The sequence below is a fragment of the Schistocerca nitens genome, chromosome 6 (assembly GCF_023898315.1).
Source record: "Schistocerca nitens isolate TAMUIC-IGC-003100 chromosome 6, iqSchNite1.1, whole genome shotgun sequence".
Taxonomy (NCBI): domain Eukaryota; kingdom Metazoa; phylum Arthropoda; class Insecta; order Orthoptera; family Acrididae; genus Schistocerca; species Schistocerca nitens.
In genome coordinates, this window is record NC_064619.1 from 474,883,324 (window position 1) to 474,906,470 (window position 23,147).

The window sequence follows — 23,147 nt, forward strand, 5'->3', positions numbered from 1 at the left end:
TTTCAGAAATTTGTACCTCATATCAAGGCCTGTGTTTGATACCAAGAGCGTTCTCCCGTTTGCCCTTGCAATTTCCGTTTTTATGTCCTCATTGCCACGTATATCACGGGTAATTTTGCTTCCAAGGCATCGGAATTTCTTAACTTCAACTACTTCATGATCACTAGCTTTATTCTGAAGTTTCTCGCTACTTTCATTTCTGCTGCATCTCATTACCTCTGTCCTTTTCCAGCTTACTCTCAACCATGTTCTGTATTCATTACACTGTTCATTCTATCTGACAGATCCTGTAATTTTTGTTAACATTCACTGAGGAAATCAAATTCATCATTTAATTTTATCATACATATTCTTTCATCCTGAATTTCAATTCCACTCTCGAAGCTTTCTTCTATTAGTATGGACGATACTCATACGTAGTTCGAACGTACGCGATGTGTAATCCGTCAGCTTAGTTATTCTACAGCAGCTTCATTCAGTGCTCAGTTATGAAGACTGAAAGCTTAAACAATAACTAAACTTCAAGAACATCATTCACATCTCTGAGATTTCTAAAATCAGTAAGAGCTTAGTAGTGAAGAGAGGCTATCAAATTGATTGTCCAGTTTCGTGCCAATGCAGTGACACGATGTGCAGTTACCACACTTCGAAACTAAACCGTTTATTCTACTTCGTTCACGAAATTTCACAACCACATGTTCTCTATTCTACGCAACCTTTCTGTTTCATTCCCTGCTAATACCACGTTATTTCTGTGAAACCTTCCATTAACTATTTCATCAACATATTTGACAGCTAACTAATGCTAAATTTGTAATCATTATCAGATGTTCAGCCGGCCGGTGTGGCCGAGTGGTTCTAGGCGCTACAGTCTGGAACCACGCGGCCGCTACGGTCGCAGGTTCGAATCCTGCCTCGGGCGTGGATGTCTGTGATGTCCTTAGGTTAGTTAGGTTTAAGTAGTTCTAGGTTCTAGGGGACTGATGACCTCAGCAGTTAAGTACCATAGTGCTCAGAATCATTTTTGAATTATCAGATGTTCGATAGAGCAACATCAACGTAAGTGTGAGCTAACTATGACTTTGACGTATTGTGAAACGCAAGTGTTCGAATAGGTGACAGGTTAACGACAGAAACTTAATTATTGCAACTGCTTAATTTGATTCTAGCAGATTTTTAGTCATTCTGCCCAAGTTCTTGAATAGGCAGCTTGAAATAATTGCTGACACTAAGTGCCATTAGATGGGTAAACGTACAGCAATAAAACCCTACAGCTCAATTTACTACTTACGAGAGCAGTTAGAATAAAATTCACTTTTAAACTATCGAATTCATCTTAGTATCCTAATGAATCTCAGTGGCGGAAATTTTCCACCGTGGGTTATTAGCGGTGAATCATCTCGGTGTGTGGAGAGAAATAGCTCTGGCCGTATTCAAGATCTCGCCAGATAAGCGGTTAACCTCCGCCAGCTACTTCCTTGAAGTGTTTTGATTACAGTAATCCCCACTACAAGGTACTTGATGCTGTTATTATGAAGAAACCAGTTCAGTTTCTCCTTCTGGAATAGTTTTTCTTGGGTTCTTTCAAACCGCATATCAACAGCGAAATATTTCGATGGCTTCAAAGTTCTATTGTGTTTGCGTGATCCTGCTTGCTTATACATACCTCCCAAGCGGAGACAATGGCACTGCGCAATCAAAACGTTTTGCTCTCCCAGGTTCCACACAGCACATAAAACTGCTACTCGTAAGTTGAAAACATCACCTGAGTTCCGTACACACTGGCACTGTTTCCTGTGCCACAGGAAAACATATTTTCATTAATTATTTATTTATCAAATAAATTAGTTAATGTCTCGATGTCTGGTTTCAGAAGTCTTGTACAGAGGTTGCAGAGAAACGTGGAAATACCATAAACATATCGCCATGCGTTATATGTTATAGGAAACACGTTGGCGTTCAAAGTAGCTTCCAGCTGTCTCGGAAATAATAAAGGCCCTGTATTGTTTTGAATGGTAACTTATACCTTTCATCCCGCATAATACTGGCAACTTCAGGGACCAATGATAGAATTGGATATTGATAACGCATTATTTAGTTCAAGTAGACAAGAAAGATAAGGGGGCTGTGTTGGCCAGGGTATATGACACAAATCAGTCTCGTGCTCCCTAGACAAGTCGTGGACGATGGGAGCTCTCTGAACAGTGGCCCTGTCGTCTTCTAATACAGCATCACCATTGAGGAACAAACATTGAACCGTGAGATGCACCTGATCAGACAAAGTTGTCATACAATCCTCTGCAGTAATGCGACCATGCAGAGTATCCCTGGGGCCCACGGAAAACGACGATAAGGCTGCCCATATCATCACATTACCGCCACCATGTTCCAGTGTTGTGACGTAAATTCGGCCGGAACCTGGACACTGTGTCAAACAAGACTCGTCCGACAAATGACTTTTTCCCATTCTAACCAGTTCAGGTTTCATGGCCTCGGCACCACGTTTTCCTGTTACGTGCATTTGCATCACTGCGCTGCAACTCCCTGCTTATGGATCTCCCTTGGTGTCGTTTTGATGCTGACGGGGTTCGCGAATGCGCGTTTCTACTCTGCAGTCACTTTTGTAGCTGCTGTCCTCTCGTCTTTTGTTAGAATCGTCTCCTATGATCTCTTGTCACGATCGCTTAATACACACACTCATTCGTCCGTGTTGCGACTTAGTGTACAGAGTTTTCCTGCTTTCCGTGTATGCGGTATAAATCTTCTATACAATACCTTTTGAAGCACCAAACACTTGGGCTACCTTGCTTACGGAAACGTCCACTTTACGAGCACCACTAATTTGCCCACTTTCAAGCTCACTTTGCTCCGACACAATGCACTCACAACAAGACAGAACACTACCCTGGCCGCGATTGACACTTTCAACGTATTGAAGACGCTGCACAGCTGGCGTTCGTGGCCAAATGCAACACGTTTTCATTTGAGATAGAAATATCTTATAATACACCTTTGTAGCACAGCATTGTATAGTAGTAAGACATGGACTCTGGGAAAACTGGAGCGCTAGAGAATCGAAGGTTTTGAGATGTGATGATACAAAAGTATCTTGAACTTACAAAGAAGAAAACAGCAACCAGCCACTGTTAATACTGCTATTAGGCAAATTCTTTTTGGTGTGTTTGTGTGTGTGGTGCTTTGCACAATATGGTGATGTACAAGTTACGTAAGTGCTGGATATATTTAGGAATATGCGAAAAATACAATCCTGCAACTTCGCAACAAAATTGCGCGGAATTTTCGACGGCAACAACACACCAAAATTACTTCGTCACAGTGGAATAATAAAAATCGAAAACGGACGATAATGTAAAGTATATCTTGAAAATAATGTTAACAGCCGTCTGATGATGAACTTGCCAGTTCGAAACCGGTAACGGCGCTATTTACCTAAATAAATAGCAGTATTAATAGTGGATGGTTGCTGTTTTCTTCTTTGTAAGAATTAACCTACATTAATTTACACAGACACGGTCTCACCATGTCAGTTTTAGACAAAATAACAGTATCTTGAACATTAGGAGGACTGATAAGGTAAAGGAAGAGGAAGTACTGCGCATAATCGCGGCAGAAAGAAATATATGGAAAACACTGACAAGAAGAAGGGAATGGATGATAGGGCATCTGTTAAGACATCAGGGAATAACTTTCGTTGCTCCAGGGGGAGGTTTAGACGGTTAAAAATGCCAAGTAAGACACAGATTGGTATATATCCAGAAAAATAAATGAGGACGTAGTTTGCAAATGTTACTCTGAGATGAAGAGGTTGGCACAGGAGATCAATTCGTGGCCGCTTCAAACCAGTCAGAAGGCTGATGAGGGAAGGTGCTATAGAAACTGTGAGTAGTTAATAGGTTGCTGGTGGAAACATTTACTGGAGGCTCTTCCAATTGAGGAAGGTTTCAACAACGCATAAATGAAAGAATCCGATACGCGTCGAGTTCTTCCTTTCTCATATCGTCTCCTTCTAAATATATTTCTTGTTGAAAATATCACGGATATTTTATAATGAGATAATCTTTTCCAAAGAAAAAAGACACAGCTTGCTACAGCAACAATACGTTTCAGTTTTATAAGAAATACTACACTCTGAGAAGACCTCCACGATTTCACGGACAAAGATACGATCTGTTCGTCTACCATCTTTGCTTGCTAGGATCCAAAGTCATAGATATAAGACAGCTGCCGTTTAAGTTCACTGTCAACTGCAGAGTCGGTCACGGGGACGAATGACAGAGCACATCGATCATACAGCACAAGAAAGGAGAAGAATCGCGACAGTTACTGTTCGAAATGCAGTGACTTTTCTCATACAGGCAAATCTCGTGAATTTGGGGTGCATTTTATTGGAAAACAGTTGTACTACTTCAGTGTGTACATAATGGTGGAAATGAATTCACTAATGAACAGTGGAAAAAGAATTCAGACTTAATAAACCTTTAGATTACATATAAGTGCCGAGCTCACCCTCGCTCGGTGAGATATTGCTGTTAGCACATGCGTTACAATTAAATAAAATTCCAGACTGTAATGCTCATTAGATCTTTCGCAGACAACTAAAATAACTTAAGCTACAAATCCCACAAGTAGCTTTAAACTTGAAAGAAAATAAAACTTTGTAACTTACAATGAAATCTAATATTTTATCTAGCATATCGAGATGTAAGCATACCGGACAAAAACTTGATCCACCTCACGAGGTCACCCTATTTCCGTGTAGCACTGCCACATACCACGATAATGGCTTCAATTTTATGCGGAAGAGAGCCTAGAAGTTTCTCTATGTATGCTATACCCATCTGGGAAGAAAAGATTTTCCAAGGGAGTTTAATAACATTGACTATAATTTTGTATTAGGAAGTCTTTTTTGCAGGTACATCACAAGATTAGGTGTCCATACCACATACAGTCAATCCATAGACGTCCCAGTTTGTACTGTTGTACGAAGTGAAACGTGAGCGATTAGCAGTTCACATAAGATTAAATGTTTTTTAAATGTAGTGCTACAGAAGAATACTGAATTTTACATGGCTACATCGCATAACTAATGGAGAAGGACTGACTAGTATTGGGATGAAAAGTGATTTGTGTGCCATAACTTGACTAAAAGAAGCGTTCATCTGATAGCACATATTCTGAGACGTCAAGGGACCATAAGTTTAGTGTTGGAAGAAGATGTGGGTACTTCTGCCTATCGAGTACAGACTGGGGCGTTAATGGATTCACTGCATATGGTACGGACACGTAGTCTTGTACTTTTGAATGCGTTTTCCAAAAAAGCAGTTGAGCAGGTAGACGCGTTTTCCAAAAATTCTGTTCAGCAACTAGTTCGAGGGCCCATACGCAACGGAAATACTTTAGACCTGACCTTATCGATGCTGACAGTATAGAAACAGGGATTAGTGATGATGGTATCATCGCAGACCGAATGTTTTCTAAGGTTAATTAAACCAACAAGAAACCTAGGGACATATTTTTTCTAGGTTGGTTCAAATGACTCTGAGCACTATGGAACTTAACTTCTGAGGTCATCAGTCCCCTAGAACTTAGAACTACTTAAACCTAACCAACCTAAGGACATCACTCACATCCATTCCCGAGGCAGGATTCGAACCTTCGACCGTAGCGGTCGCGCGGTTCCAGACTGTAGCTTTTTGCTAGGAAGAGCAGATAAGCAGTCGTTAGCATCACAGTTAGACAATGAATGGATATCATTTAGTTCCATGGTGATGGACGCAGAGGAACTAAGGACAAAGTTTAAACTGATAAATCGCACTTTGGAGAAGCATTTGCCGACTAAGTAATTAAGAACTGAAAAGATCCGTCGGGTCTATGGCTTCTATCCCGCCCCGTGTTGACCACTCTGGTATAGCCGTTGAAGATAGCTGAAAAAAATCCGAAGTTTTAAATTTCACCTTCACGAAATCGTTCACACAGGAAAATCGTACTAACATACCATCAACTGACCATCGGACAGACTCCTGTATGGACGGCAAAGTAATAGGCCTCTCTGGTATAGAGAAACAGCTGAGAGATTTGAAAGCAAATAAATCAATCCCAATTCGGTTTCTCAAAGATTACTCTACGGCACTGGCCGCTTACCTAGCTTGCTTTTATAGTTACTCTCTTGCCCAGCACGAACTCCCAAGCGACTGGAGAAACGCGCAGAAGACTCTTTTATATAAGAAGGGTAAAGGAACAGACCCCCAAAATTACAGGCCATTATCCCTATCTTCTATTTGCTACAGAATCCTCGAACATATACTCAGTTTGAGTATATTAAACTTTCTTGCGACTGCGAAGCTTAAGTCCACAAGGCCCCATGGTTTTAGAAAACACTGCTCGTGCGAAACTCAGCTTGCCCTTTTTCACGTGATATACTGCGAATTATGGATGTAGGACAACGGGCAGATTCCATATTTCTAGATTTCCGGAAAGCATTTGACACGATGGCCCATTGCAGGCTGTTAACGGAGGTACGAGCATACGGAATAAGTTTAGAGATATGTTCGAATACTTCTTAAGTAACAGAACCCAGTATGTTGTCCTAGACGGCGAATGTTCATCAGAGACAAGGCTATCATCTGGAGTGCCCCAGGGAAGTGTGAATAGGACCGCAGTTGTTCTCTATATACATAAACGATTTTGGCGGCAGAGAGCGTAACAGTCTGCGGTTGTTTGCTATGATGCTGTCGTGTACGGTAAGGTATTGAAGCTGAGCGACTGCAGGAAGATATAAGATTACTTGGACAAAATTTCCAGTTGGTGTGATGAATGTCAGCTACTTATAAATGTGGAAAATGTAGGTTAACGAGGATGAATAAGAAGAACAAACCTGTAATGTTCGGATAAAGTATTATTAGTGCACTGCTTGACACAGACAAGTCTTTTAAATATCTGGGTGTGAAGTTGCAAAGCGATATGAAATGGAACGAGCATGTGAGGACTGTGGTAGGGAAGGAAAGTGGTCGACTTGTGTTTATTGGGAGAGTTTTGGGAATGAATGGCTCACCTGTAAAGAGACCGCATTTAGCACGCTGGGGCGACCTATTCTTGAGTATTGCTCGAGTATTTGGGACCCGTACCAGGTCGTATTGAAGGAAGACATCGAAGTAATTTAGATACAGACTTTTTGATTTGTTACTGGTAGGTTCGAACAACACGCGACTGTTACGGAGATGCTTCAGGAACACAAATGGCGATCCCTAGAGGGAAGGCGACGTTCTTTTCGAGAAACACTATTGAGAAAATGTAGACTACTGGCCATTAAAATTACTACACCACGAAGATGACGTGCTACAGACGTGAAATATAAGCGACAGGAAGAAGATGCTTTGATATGCAAATGATTAGCTTTTCAGAGCATTCACACAAGGTTGGCGCCGATTGCGACACCTAGAACGTGCTGACAAACAGCAGTTGACCGGCGTTGCCTGGCGAAACGTTGTTGTGATGCCTCATATAAGGAGGAGAAATGCGTACCATCACGTTTCCGACTTTGATAAAGGTCAGATTGTAGCCTATCGCGATTGCGGTTTATCGTATCGCGACATTGCTGCTCGCGTTGGTCGAGATCCAATGACTGTTAGCAGAATATGAAATCTCTGGGTTCAGGAGGGTAATACGGAACGCCGTGCTGGATCCCAACGGCCTCGTATCACTAGCGGTCGAGATGACAGGCATCTTATCCGCATGAATGTAACGGATCGTGCAGCCACGTCTCGATCCCTGAGTAAACAGATGGGGAAGTTGGCAAAACAACAGCCATCTGTACGAACAGTTCGACGACGTTTGCACCAGCATGGACTATCAGCTCTGAGACCGTGGCTGCGGTTACCCTTGACGCTGCATCACAGACAGGAGCGCCTGCGATGGTGTACTCAACGACGAACCTGGGTGCACGAATGGCAAAACGTCATATTCAGGTTCTGGTTACAGCATCATGATGGTCGCATCCGTCTCTGGCGACATCGCGGTGAACGCACATTGGAAGTGTGTATTCGTCATCGCCATACTGGCGTATCACCCGGCTTGATGGTATGGGGTGCCATTGGTTACACGTCTCGGTCACCTCTTGTTCGCCATGACGGCACTTTGATCAGTGGACGTTACATTTCAGATGTGTTACGGCCCGTGGCTCTACCCGTCATTCGATCCCTGCGAAACCATACATTTCAGCAGGATAATGCACGACCGCATGTTGCAGGTCCTGTACGGGTCTTTCTGGATACAGAAAATGTTCAACTGCTGCCCTGGCCAGCGCATTCTACAGATCTCTCACCAACTGAAAACGTCTGGTCAATGGTGGCGAGCAACTGGCTCTTCATAATACGCCAGTCACTACTCTTGATGAACTGTGGTATCGTGTTGAAGCTGCATGGGCAGCTGTACCTGTACACGCCATCCAAGCTCTGTGTGACTCAATGCCCAGGCCTATCAAGGCCGTTCTTACCGCCAGAGGTGGTTGTTCTGGGTACTGATTTCTCAGGATCCATGCACCCAAACTGCGTGAAAATGTAATCACATATCAGTTCTAGTATAATATATTTGTCCAATGAATACCCGTTAATTATCTGCATTTCTTCTTAGTGTAGCAATTTTAATGGGCAGTAATGTAGATAACCGGCATCTGAAGCGGACTGCCGAACGATTCCACTGCCGCAACAAACATTGTGCATAAGGACCACGAAGATAAGATTCGAGAAATTAGGGTTCATACGCAGATATGTAGACAGTCGTTTCTCCTCACTCTGTTTGCGAGTGGAAAGGGAAAAGAGATGACCTGCACTGGTGCGGGGTACCCTTGACCACGCACCGTATGGTGCCTTGCGGAGTATCTCTGTAGATGTTGTATAACAACAAAATTCGGAAAATGCCAAGGAAAGAAAGAGTGTTGCCCTCTAGGGTCAAAAGAGAACGTGCAAATCTTAGTAGGCATAAGTTCGTAGAGACTCGTGCGTCCGTGAAAAGACAGAAGCACGAAGCATACAACAACTACCACCATCATACCTTAGCAAAAGATCTTTCCGAGAACCGGTAAAAATTCTGGTCCTAGGTAAAATTGCTAAGCGACTGAACAGTTTGGAATGGTGACAGAAATTAGCAAAAGGAAATCTCAATTTCGAACTTCTGAAATCGTTCACGCAGAGGTGTCGTAAAAACATACCGTCTTTTGACCAGAGCACAGACTTCAATGTGGAAGAAACAATAATTGACATCCCTGTCGTAGAGAAGCGACTGAAAGAGTTGAAAACAAATAAGTCGCTCGGAATGGAGTCCCAGTTCTGTTTTACAAAGAATAGTCTACGGAAGTGGCCCCTTACTTAACTTGCTTTTACCTAGAATCTCTCGCCCAGCGTAAAATCCCAAGCGGATGGAAAAAAGCCCAGATCCTTAGTGTATGGTATACAGCGTGAAAAGTATTTAAACCGACAAACTCTGGGAGTTTGTAAGGGACATCAAAACAAATATTTTTCCCTAATGTCATTTTCTCCTATGAGGAGTATTTAAACTGGTGGAGGAAGATTTCTCTGGCGGCAAATTACTTAAACCAACAAACACTTTTCCATTTTTTTATGACCAAGAGACAACACATTAACACAACCCAATTTCTATTACAGTAAAATTTCAGAAATGACTCCATTGACATGTAAACAAAGGTTACACGGTCGGATCATGTTCTGTCCTACACGGGCAAAAACTTCAGGAGTATCCTGAATTGTTCCTGTGCTGCTTCTATCCGGGCGATCAGATCCTCTTCCGATGCAACAGGAGTTGCGTAAACAAGGTTGCGCATATCTCCCCACACAAAAAGTCCAGGGGGGACATATCTGCGGATCGAGCAGGCCATGGCACAGGACCACCTCTGCCAATCCACGTTTCTGGGAACCGTCGGTCCAGGAATCGACGCACACGACGACTGAAATGTGGCGGCGCCCAGTCATATTGGAACCACATGCGTTGTCTTGTAGGGAGCGGGATGTCTTCCAGCAATTCTGCCAATGCCCTGGCCAGAAAATTGTAATAGTGCCTGCCATTTAATGGCCTAGGTAGCAGATACGGCCCAATTAAACAGTCCCCAACAACACCGACCCACACATTAACGAAGAACCGCACTTGATGAGTGATAGTAACTGTGGCATGTGGGTTATCCTTACTCCAGACATGCGAATTGTGCATGTTGAAGAAATGTAGGATGCATTTCACATTGTTCCAGGTACCAACTGCGAAAACTGTGCTCTGGGTGGATAATCAACTGGTTCCAGGTTGTAAACACGTTGTAAGTGAAATGGACGTAACAATTGTTCTCGAAGGACTGTTCTTACAGTCGTCTTGATTCGTCCCCATCTTACGTGCAATTGCACGAGTGCTGATTGAAGTGCTGCAAGACAGCTTCCTCAGATTGTAGCGTTCTTACCGTGCGACGGCGTCCCTGTCCAGGTAATCTGCTAAGTGACCCGTCTCACGCAGACGTTGGTACACAGCAGTAAAGTTCGTATGATGCGGGATACTGCGATTAGGATATTGTTGTTGATAAACCCTTTGTGCAGCTCATCCGTTGTGGTGCGCTACGTAGTACGTAATACGGCCTCCATCGGTTTAAATAATTCTCATAGGAAAAAATGACATTAGGGAAAAATATTTCTTTTGATGTGCCCTACAACCTCCCAGAGTTTGTCGGTTTAAATACTTTTCACCCTGTATAATAAGGGCGAAAAAAACGAACCCGAAAACCTACAGACCAAAACCCTTAACACTGGTTTGCTTCAGAGTTCTTGAACATGTTATCGTTAGAATATAACAAAAGTTCGTTGAGACGGAGAAGCTCCTCTCCACACACCACTGAATCTAACAGTAACAAAATACCACGTGTTAATCTGATAGGAAAATTCAATCAAACGGTCACGCTAAATTTTAGAGGTTTATGACTCAACATTTAAGGATTTAACGAAATCGACTATATTATGTTGTCAGAAAGTATTTCCCCTCTCATCTTAATCGATGTGAAGAAACCGTGATAATCCTAATGCAACATGTCCCGACTGGAATTTGAAGCCTACTCGTTCCGAATACGTGTCAGTTGCCTTAGTCCGGAGCGAACTTCCCTGATCCCAAGTTTGTGGAAACTTGAGAAAATGTACAACCTTTCGTAAAGTATCATACCTATGTCCATCAGGAACAACGAAATTCTACAGTATCGTCACTCAACGCAGATAAAAATCCTGATGCATAGTATTAAAGCAGTATCCCTTACAGTGTTATTGCCCCTACAGATATTGGATAAAGTTTAGTGACAATCATATGACAGTAGTCGGAATGGACAAAACTCTTTACTGGAGTTTCTACTGAACGCCAGTCACCAGCGCCAGACAAGCGTGTTCCGACCGGGACACTTCAGCGGTTTCTTCATCGTCAGGCCGCTCTGATCTCTGTTGTTGGTCACCTTGGAACCTGGTGACGTCACAACGCACGTGACAGGCAGTCGAGATCACGAACGCAGATTGCGAAGAACACAAGCGTGCAAAAAACCCAGATCCCTGTACTGCAACGAGAAGCAAGAACATAATGTATAATTCAAAGGCAATCTCATGGAGACTGCCATTTACGCTTTCAGACCAGTCCTCCGTCAGAACTGCATTTCGTTGTAAAAGATGTTCTTACATTACTAAGCTTGTTATTTTACCACAGAATGTGTTTCCTAGAAGTCCACTGCTTTCCCAGTGTGATAACATATTAGGTTCCTTGTGTGAATATGTTAAAAATTACATAACATATCTCTCTGCAGCCACTCTTTATTCCCGTGAAAATTCCATGGCATTTCTTAACACATTTAACTGATTCGCAATATAAGTAGAAATGTCATATTTGCCGATGTAACATTTCTGGTGTTCACTGAGTTCTTACATGCTATCTAATGAAACATCTTGTTTCTATACTTCATGAAATTTAGACAGTAACTCGTGTAAAGGGCCAGAAATAGAGAAAATAATAAATTGTGTGTCACAATGCAAACACTTGAATCAATAAAGTAACGTTTGAACAGGGAATTATGATTGCATATTGTTTCCTTTAACTGTGTATTAATATATGAAAGGACAGCATCACAGATACTGTGCATTTGACTGCCATCTAGTGCAACAACGTTATTTAGAAACAGAAAAAGTGACTTTGGTTTTGTAACGAAACAAATTTCAGTTCAATAAGTGATTAGACACAGCGTTTTTCTTCTCGAAATCTGTCTGATGATTACATTATGCTGACGAAACTAAAAGAGACCTAAGAAAGAAAGTAAGACCTAAGACCGAAACGGTCCAGCCAGAAGTGTAACCCAACAATCACCATTTCTCATCCAAAATTACGATTCTCCAGTCTTTTACGATTGGTCAGTGATTTTTTAAGACGACAGGGGATTATGTTTTCGGGAAATAGGAGTCTGTCAGTACGAGAAGCTCAGGCTATATTCACGACTGGACATGCACAATTTTTTATTCTCATTAATCTACGATGTGAAACGGTAAGGCGAAAAGATTTAATTTCGTACCTTGTATTCAAAACTCCTCACTGTCTCATTTAAGACTGTTCTTTACCATTCCAGAAAATCTGAATAACATTTGAACCTTCAAAGTTTCAACGAATGATATGTAATTTCTGTACATCGTCTGTTGGTGTTAACTGTCTCATAAAAATAATTTAACTGTAAACACTTTCCCAATGCTGGAACGAATTTTTGTAGCGGGATGAGAAATATTTTGATGCTTTTCAATCAAAGGATTGCAGGTATTACACACGTATAGAACACACGATTCATTGGATATGAACTAGCGGGAAGTAAATAGTTTCTAAAGATATATTTTAAATATCGGGATGAGATACTTAAGTTTTAAGAAAAACTGTCCTTGTGGACAAATGGCACAAATAATTTTTCTACAGTATGGGCAATGAGCTACATGTGTTGCAGCAATTATGCTACCGCCACGTCTTTTATCACTAACCAAACCGCCAGTTGTGGTCATAAATGTACCCGTTAGCAGATAAATTAATAAATAGTTGTCACTTATCATCTACAGCAATTCGAACACAGTGTGTGTTGTGGTATCACTCATCATCACTTGATCAGCTCTTGTTTGCCAGAATGACGGATTAATGGAACAGTGCACTCGTTCTTCTTGAGAAACACGATTTATATCTACATCTGAAGCAGTTCTGTAGGGCTGTGACTGAGTTATATGTATCACGCGTATCGGATTCTCTCTTGCGATCAATGACTTGTGGGCGACACTAAGGATCGTCCCATGAATTATATCTACTTGTAAGCAACAATAGACCTCTGGAAAAGCTGCAAGAAATTTCTAGCAAATGTTTCATGTAGCTCAGTTTTGAAGTTCAGTTTATTAACGGAAGTCACACAGCGGATCTAATAGAGTTAATAGCGTTGCTGAATGAAAGGTATAAATGGTAGACAGTAGTCATTTGAGAGGCATCAGCGACAATCAGGTAGTTTTCCTCGGGCAATGGCGGGCCATACACGCTTGGGGCCCGTAAGCAGTAATCTTCTGCCGCAAGGTGCGCAGTTCAGGGTCCTGCGTGATGTCATAGCCATCGAGGCAAAGACGTCTGGGGCAATGAGACAAGGCAATGAGAGAGGCACGAACCAACCAAGGGCGCAAGTGATGTCTACAAGCAAAATAAACGAGCTATAAAGGCGAAGAGTATTACATAAACGTAACTGTTAATACTTTTCGGTGTTCTTCTTCAGTTGCTAGTTAGGTGTTCTTCACAATGGTGAACTTGCTACGGTACGAATAGTCGTAACAATTCAAATTTGTACCAGACCGATTTTAGAACCGAGATTTGCTGCTAATAGGGAGCAGTTGTCACAGGCATTTCTTTTTTATTGACAGTAGTCACCTTAACTTTATTTTGGGTCTAGGTTTTATACAGTGCGAACACAAACTCCACAGAGCAAATTCAAAGAATTTTATGACTTTTTTGATATAAGAAATCCATAATCACTGGTCGCTTCTTGCAGAGTAAGAAAGTAATTATTTTTTCCGTTTATTACACCAATTTCCCTTTTTGTGTGAAAATAGCTTCACAGCAGAGAAAAATCATGTAACATTCAATAATAAAAAATCTACACTTTCAAAACCAGAGAATTGCAACAACTCTCAGACGCAGAAGTACTCCGTTGAGGTATCATCGTTGAGGAAACAGTCCATCATAGCGTAGATGCGCCGTTCTTAAAAAAATGGTTCAAATGGCTCTGAGCACTATGGGACTCAACTGCTGTGGTCATCAGTCCCCTAGAACTTAGAACTACTTAAACCTAGCTAACCTAAGGACATCACACACACCCATGCCCGAGGCAGGATTCGAACCTGCGACCGTAGCAGCAGCGCGGCTCCGGACTGGAGCGCCTAAAACCGCGCCGTTCTTACATTGCGTTCAATGAATCAATACACGAGCTGTATATCAGCCATCTATTCATCAGCAAATCTAATCATTCTGCTGTGTATCACTGTTCGGGTAACACTGTTGCAAAAATAAACGCGAGACAGAACCCAGCAGTACTGAATGCAAGCATCAGAGTGAAGTACCGAGAGTTAACGAAACAAGTTAATTTCCAAACATGGCACACGGAGCATACCGCGGACTTTTACAACGTTGTGAAGATATTTTCAGTTTAATTCAGATGTGAAGATTAAAGGGATAATTAAATCAAACGAAATGAATTTACGAGCCACCGGAGAGCACGGTTTTTTGAACCAAAATAGAAAATATACCTAAACAACCTCCATAATTTTGTTGATGGAGTTCAGGGTCATCCCGTGCATCTTTTCCAGATTTCGGTTTAGAATGTCACGTAATTTGTCTCAACGAAACACTTTTTTATTAGTCCTCATTCTTCTGATCGCTTCGATGCAGCCCGCCACTAATTCCTCTCCCGTGACAATCTTTCCATGTCAGTGTACCACTTGCAACTTACGTCCTCAATTATTTGTTGGATATTGCAGTCTCTGTCTTCCTATACAGTTTACATCCTCTGCAGCTCCCTGTTGTATCATGGAAGTTACTTAGTCTAACAGATGTCCTATCAACCTGTCTCTTTTTCTTGTCAGTGTTTTCCATACAATAAAACACACAATGTTAATATTTTTATAATTTTATAGTTGATCATCTGCTTATGATTACTTTCTCCCATTCTGACAATGCCAGATATACTCAGTATTAAACATGCTCCTTTTTCTCTCCGATCCTGCGGAGAACACCATTATTCCTCACCTTACACATCCACCTAATTTTCAACGTTCTTCTGTACCACTACATGTCAAACGCTTCGAATTTCTTGTGTTCCGATTATCACACTGTCCTAGTTTCAGTGCCATACAGTGCTGTGCTCCAAACATTACATTCTCAGAATTTTCTTCTTCAATTTAAAGCCTATGTTTGATGTAAGTAGACCTCTCTTGGCCAAGAGTGCTCGTTTTGTCACTGCTAGTCTGCTTTTTATGTTCTTTCTCGGTCAGTCATGCGTTATTTTGCTGCCTAGATACAGAATTCCTTAACTTCAGCTATTTCGCAATCATCACTTACACTCCTGGAAATTAAAATAAGAACACCGTGAATTCATTGTCCCAGGAAGGGGAAACTTTATTGACACATTCCTGGGGTCAGATACATCACATGATCACACTGACAGAACCACAGGCACATAGACACAGGCAACAGAGCATGCACAATGTCGGCACTAGTACAGTGTATATCCACCTTTCGCAGCAATGCAGGCTGCTATTCTCCCATGGAGACGATCGTAGAGATGCTGGATGTAGTCCTGTGGAACGGCTTGCCATGCCATTTCCACCTGGCGCCTCAGTTGGACCAGCGTTCGTGCTGGACGTGCAGACCGCGTGAGACGACGCTTCATCCAGTCCCAAACATGATCAATGGGGGACAGATCCGGAGATCTTGCTGGCCAGGGTAGTTGACTTACACCTTCTAGAGCACGTTGGGTGGCACGGGATACATGCGGACGTGCATTGTCCTGTTGGAACAGCAAGGTCCCTTGCCGGTCTAGGAATGGTAGAACGATGGGTTCGATGACGGCTTGGATGTACCGGGCACTATTCAGTGTCCCCTCGACGATCACCAGTGGTGTACGGCCAGTGTAGGAGATCGCTCCCCACACCATGATGCCGGGTGTTGGCCCTGTGTGCCTCGGTCGTATGCAGTCCTGATTGTGGCGCTCACCTGCACGGCGCCAAACACGCATACGACCATCATTGGCACCAAGGCAGAAGCGACTCTCATCGCTGAAGACGACACGTCTCCATTCGTCCCTCCATTCACGCCTGTCGCGACACCACTGGAGGCGGGCTGCACGATGTTGGGGCGTGAGCGGAAGACGGCCTAACGGTGTGCGGGACCGTAGCCCAGCTTCATGGAGACGGTTGCGAATGGTCCTCGCCGATACCCCAGGAGCAACAGTGTCCCTAATTTGCTGGGAAGTGGCGGTGCGGTCCCCTACGGCACTGCGTAGGATCCTACGGTCTTGGCGTGCATCCGTGCGTCGCTGCGGTCCGGTCCCAGGTCGACGGGCACGTGCACCTTCCGCCGACCACTGGCGACAACATCGATGTACTGTGGAGACCTCACGCCCCACGTGTTGAGCAATTCGGCGGTACGTCCACCCGGCCTCCCGCATGCCCACTATACGCCCTCGCTCAAAGTCCGTCAACTGCACATACGGTTCACGTCCACGCTGTCGCGGCATGCTACCAGTGTTAAAGACTGCGATGGAGCTCCGTATGCCACGGCAAACTGGCTGACACTGACGGCGGCGGTGCACAAATGCTGCGCAGCTAGCGCCATTCGACGGCCAACACCGCGGTTCCTGGTGTGTCCGCTGTGCCGTGCGTGTGATCATTGCTTGTACAGCCCTCTCGCAGTGTCCGGAGCAAGTATGGTGGGTCTGACACACCGGTGTCAATGTGTTCTTTTTTCCATTTCCAGGAGTGTATGATGTTAACATTCTTACTGTTCTCATTTATACTATTTCTCATTACTTCTGGCTTTCTGCGCATTACTCTGAATCCATATTCTGTACTCATCAGACTGTTCATTCCATTCAACAGATCCTATAATTCTGCTCACTTTCACTGAGGATAACAGTGTCATTAGCGAATCATATCACCGTCATGCTTTCAGCTTTGAATTTTAATGCCGGCCGTTGTAGCCGGGCGGTTCTAGGCGCTTCAGTCCGGAACTGCGCTGCTACGGTTGCAGGTTCGAATCCTGCCTCGGGCATGGATGTGTGTGATGTCATTAGGTAAGTTCGGTATAAGTAGTTCTAAGTCTAGGTGACTGATGACCTCAGATAGTGCTTAGAGCCATTTAAACTATTTTGAATTTTAATCCGACTCTTGAAGTTTTATTCTCGTCATTGCCTTTTCTGTGTAGATTGAACAGTAGGGGCGAAAGATTTCCTCCCTGCCTTACATCCTTCTTAATCCGACCACTTCGTTTTTGGTATTCCACTGTCATTGCTTCATCTTCTTTCTTGTACATATTGTGTGTTAGCCGTCGTTCCCTATAGCTTACCCCTATTTTTCCCAGAATTTTAATATCTTGTACCATTTTACGTTGTCGGATGGTTTTCCCAGGTGGACGAACCCTATGAAAGTGTGTTGAATTTTCATCACTCTTTCTTCCGTTATTAACTGCGACCTCTGAATTGCCTCCCCGGTGCCTTTTCCTTCCCCGAAGGCAAACTGATTGTCATATCACAGATCCTCAAACTTTTTTTTCCATTCTCCTCCATATTATTCTCGTCAGCAATTTGGATGCATGAGCCGTCGAGTGACTACTCTTCCGAAAGTCTGATGGTACATCACCAGTCTCCTAAGTTCTATACACGAACGTGAATAGTCGTTTTGTTGCACTTCCCCCAATTATTTTAGAAATTTCCATGGGATGTTATTCAGCCCTTCTGCTTTATACCATCTTAAGTTTTCCAGAGATGTTTTAAATTCCGATTATAATTCTGGATCCATAGTCTCTTCTGTATCAACTCCTCATTCTTCTTACGTCACGTCACCAATCAAGTGCTCTCCTACTCAGAGGTGTTCAATCCATTATTTCGACCAATCCGCTCTCTTAGAGGCACGTAGAACGGAAATGAAATGTTGACTAATAAGTGCCAAGGTAATCGGTGGGTTTCTCTGTCTAGGTTATAGAATATCAACAAGTGTTCGGTGGTGTTGGTGTGGTTTGCTTTGTATACTCTTGGGAGTACTTCTTAGAGAAGTCTCATCGCAGTGTATTCGTATGTTCTTCAATCCTATCTCTCCACGCCGAAATGTTAGAACTACAAAACTGTAAGCAATCTTAAAAAGCTTGCCCCCCCCCCCCCCCCCAAATGCACTACCAAAGTGCTGCTCGTGTCCTGCAGCAAGTTGGAACTGCGGATCCCAGCCGCAGTATGATATAAGTTTCCATTCGTCACCACGTATTCGCTTCTAGGAGAGTCAACTAACTTACACTGGTAATCCAAAATATTGTGGCCACCTTCATCAAGCAAGTTGTTTCACTTTTGAAATGCCTTACAGCAGTCAATCAGCATTACTTTCGTTCGGAAAGTCCTTGGTAGATTTCTGGATGTATACTGTAACCGACAGCTACAAGCAGGTTACGCAACTCCCATAAGTTACCGTACGGCGCTTTGAGGGTGGGGAGCTGGCGTCAGACAGCGACCAAGATGTGTACCACCGAGTTCAGGTCAAGCGAATTAAGTGGCCAAGGAATCAACGTGAGATCAAAAATGTGCTCTTCAAACAACTGTACAACGATAATGAGATTTTCACTCTGCAGCGGAGTGTGCGCTGATATGAAACTTCCTGGCAGATAAAAACAGTGTGCCGGATCGAGACTCGAACTCGGGACCTTTGCCTTTCGCGGTGAAGTGCTCTAACATCTGAGCTACCCAAGCAGGACTCATGCCCCGTCCTCACAGCTTTACTTCTGCCAGTATCTCGTCTCCTACCTTCCAAACTTTACAGAAGCCCTCCTTCAAAGAGGAGACGAGATACTGGCAGAAGTAAATCTGTGAGGACGGGCGTGAGTCGTGCTTGGGTAGCTCACATGTTAAAGCACTTGCCCGCGAAAGGCAAATGTCCCGTGTTCGGGTCTCGGTTCGTCTCACAGTTTTAATCTGCCAGGAAGTTTCATATCAGTGCACACTCCGCTGCAGAGAGAAAATCTCATTATGGAAACATCCCCCAGGCTGTGGCTAAGCCATGTCTCCACAATATTCTTTCTTTCAGGAGTGCTAGTTCTGCAAGGTTCGCAGGGGAGCTTGTGTAAAGTTGCGAAAGTAGAAGACAAGATACTGGCAGAAGTAAAGCTGTGAGGACGGGGCGTGATTGGTGCTTGGGTAGCTCAGATGTTAGAACACTTGCCCATGATAGGCAAAGGTCCCGAGTTGGAGTCTCGGTCCGGCACACAGTTTTAATCTGTCAGGAATTTTCACTGTAGACCGATTCTGGCCTTGTGACAAAGACAGTCATCGTGATGTTAGACGCTATGGCCGCTGGGGAAACATCAAGTATGAATGGATGGAGCTAGTCCGCAATAATCACGCTGTCTTCTGCTGTCATGATGCCTTCGATTACTACCACAGGTCTCAGGGATGCTCAGCTGAGAGACCCCTCGTAGCAGAATGCTGCTCTCATCGACCTGCCAGCGTGGCGCGGTGCATGTTTCGAGCAACTAAACACCTGCACGACGGCATGCCCTTAGACGACCGTCTACCTGATATGAAGAGGAACACGATTCATTTTACCAGGCGATGTGTTCCCATAGATCCACTGTCTAATGTCTGGGATCCTGTGAGCACTGCTGTCAAAACTGCCGGCGCCGTTGGGTCACCGTGGGATCACGTAGCAGTCGTCTCCAGTGAAGCACCACGTTCACCAACGTGCGCCGAACACTGTGCTTCTAACAAGGGAACCTCCCCAACGCACCCACCTCGGATTTAGTTATAAGTTGGCACAGTGGATAGGCCTTGAAAAACTGAACACAGATCAATCGAGAAAACAGGAAGAAGTTGTGTGGAACTATGAAAAAAATAAGCAAAATGTGCAAACTGAGTAGTCCATGTTTAAGATAGGCAACATCAAGGACATCGTGAGCTCAGGAGCGCTGTGGTCCTGTGGTTAGCGTGAGCAGTTGTGGAACGAGAGTTCCTTGGTTCAAGTCTTCCCTCGACTGAAAAATTTAACTTTTTATTTTCGCAAAGTTATGATCTGTCCGTTCTTTCACGGACGTCTCTGTTCACTGTAGTAAGTTTAGTGTCAGTGTTTTGCGACCGCACTGCAAAACCGTGCGATTAGTAGACGAAGGACGTGTCTCTCCAATGGGAACCGAAAACATTTGATCGCAAGGTCACAGGTCAACCGATTCCTCCACACGAAAACACGTATGATATATTCTATACGACACTGGTGACGGCATATGCGTCACATGACAGGAATATGTTGTCGACCCACCTAACTTGTACACTTGGCGAATGGGTAAAAAGATTCTTCTACCTTGTCCGATTTAGGTTTTCTTATGGATGTGATAATCACTCCCAAAAACGTGATGAAAACATAAGAGTTTGTCACATAAACTGCAACAAATGAATGCAACAGTTTCACAGTCGCACAGTTTTCCCTGTGCTCTGTCATAACATATGTTTTTAACGTTTTCAAATTTTTCCGTGTGTAGACCGTCAAATCCTGCATCTGTCCAAGCCAAACTGAACATGTCCTAGAATTTTGGAGAGGGAAGTTAATTATGTGTGAGTGCCTGAACTGAAAATTGTCTGAAAATAAAAAATTAAAACTTTTCACTCGAGGGAAGATTCGAACCAAGGACCTTTTCTTCCGCAGCTGGTCACGCTAACCGCGGGACCACGGCACTTCTGAGCTCAGGTTATCCTTGATGTTGCATATCTTCCGCATGGACTACTCAGTTTGTATATTTTGCTTATTTTTTTCATAGTTCCATACAACTTCTTCCTGTTTTCTTGATTGATCTGTGTTCAGTTTTTCAAGGACTATCCACTGTGCCAACTTATAACTAAATCTGACGGGGGTGCGATGGGGAGGTTCCCTTGTAAGCAACAGTGGCTGCACCAGAGTTGTGCTCTGTCGTCAGGTCGGGCACAGATCGCAGCCAATCGCGTTTTACATAGCACCTATATCTACGTTACGTGATGAGGCGTGGTGGACATAGTTGCCTTCTACCACTGTTCACGGATGCCCAAGACGGTAGCATGCGAACAGGTGAAGAGTTTCATTTCCGAAACGCTCGTTCCCAGCCGCTGGACCGTGGCGGTGTGCTCTTTGTCAGAGTCGGTTACATCAGCAGATGTCGTCATTTGCTGCCCGTATTATCACCAGAATGAGTCCCCATTCGTCTTTGCTCCGCTTATAAACAAGAGCATACTGAAAAGTAATGTATCCGAATTTTTTATGTGAAAACTCTTTAAATAAAACAATCGTTACTGACATTCTACCTCTCTATTCTTCACGTCTGCATATTTATTTCTCAACGTAGTCACCCCGGCGACGAACAAATTTCTCCCAACTCCCTGTTTGTTGATACCGCCGTCGTATAAAGTTTTACTTTGTTGACAGAGCCAACCTCAACTCTCCTTGCAACGCTTCATCACTAGCAAAGTGAAGTCCTCGAATTCGTTCTTTAAGTTTCGGAAACAGATGAAAATTGGATGGGGCGTATGTGCTGCTGCATAGACGATGATCGATGATAGTGAACCCAGTGTGTCGGATTGCTGCAGATGCCCAAGTTCGTGTCTGATTTGGCATTGTCATGCTGAAGGAGAGGGTTCTCCATGTGTGAATTTGTAACTCGATTACAGTACGCTGTTTCTCACACACTGCCATAGTTACTTACATACCGCCACGTTAAACGCAGCAATTCGAGGACGTCTGGCAGGAGAGGGCAGCAAATATGGAGACATTAGAATAAAGATGCAGAATGTTAATAAAGTTTGTTTTATTTTAAAAAAGTCTTTAAGAGGTTTCACGTAAAAAAAGTCCTTCCAAAATGAACACATGCACACACGTGCACAAAATATATATATAAAGGAAAAATGCGTGACTGCAAGAATTACCATTTTGAGAAGCAAGAGTTGACTATCTTTCAGCATGCATTACTGTGCAAAGTTCAAATTTTCAAATGTGTGTGAATTGCTAAGGGACCAAACTGCTGAGGTCATCGGTTCCTAGGCTTACACACTATGCTAACAACAAGACACACACACACACACACACACACACACACACACACACACACACACATGCCCGAGGGAGGACTCGAACCTCCGGCGGGTATAGTGTTCCTTTTGAAATATTCAAGCCGATCCATTTGAAGTAAATAATAAAAGGACTCAGAATAATATTATATGGATATAAACGACAAATTAATTATGAAAATATATTTAATTAGCTTCAAAGAAATGCTATGTCAATTTCAATGTAATAAAAAGACATTATTTATATTAGATGAAATCGTAGTGCGTAACGTTCTCGAAACTAACATTATTATCTTTGTCATTACATATAAGAGAAGAAACATATTCAAAATCTCTTCGAGTCAGATCATTTCTGCTGCTTTATGTAAGGTACGCTTGCTATTGTAAAGCGGTAGCCTTTGTTCTATTTGTTCTCGTACGTAGTGAATAATTTAAGTGTGTATTCTGTGCTTAGTGGAAATACACTCCTGGAAATGGAAAAAAGAACACATTGACACCGGTGTGTCAGACCCACCATACTTGCTCCGGACACTGCGAGAGGGCTGTACAAGCAATGATCACACGCACGGCACAGCGGACACACCAGGAACCGCGGTGTTGGCCGTCGAATGGCGCTAGCTGCGCAGCATTTGTGCACCGCCGCCGTCAGTGTCAGCCAGTTTGCCGTGGCATACGGAGCTCCATCGCAGTCTTTAACACTGGTAGCATGCCGCGACAGCGTGGACGTGAACCGTATGTGCAGTTGACGGACTTTGAGCGAGGGCGTATAGTG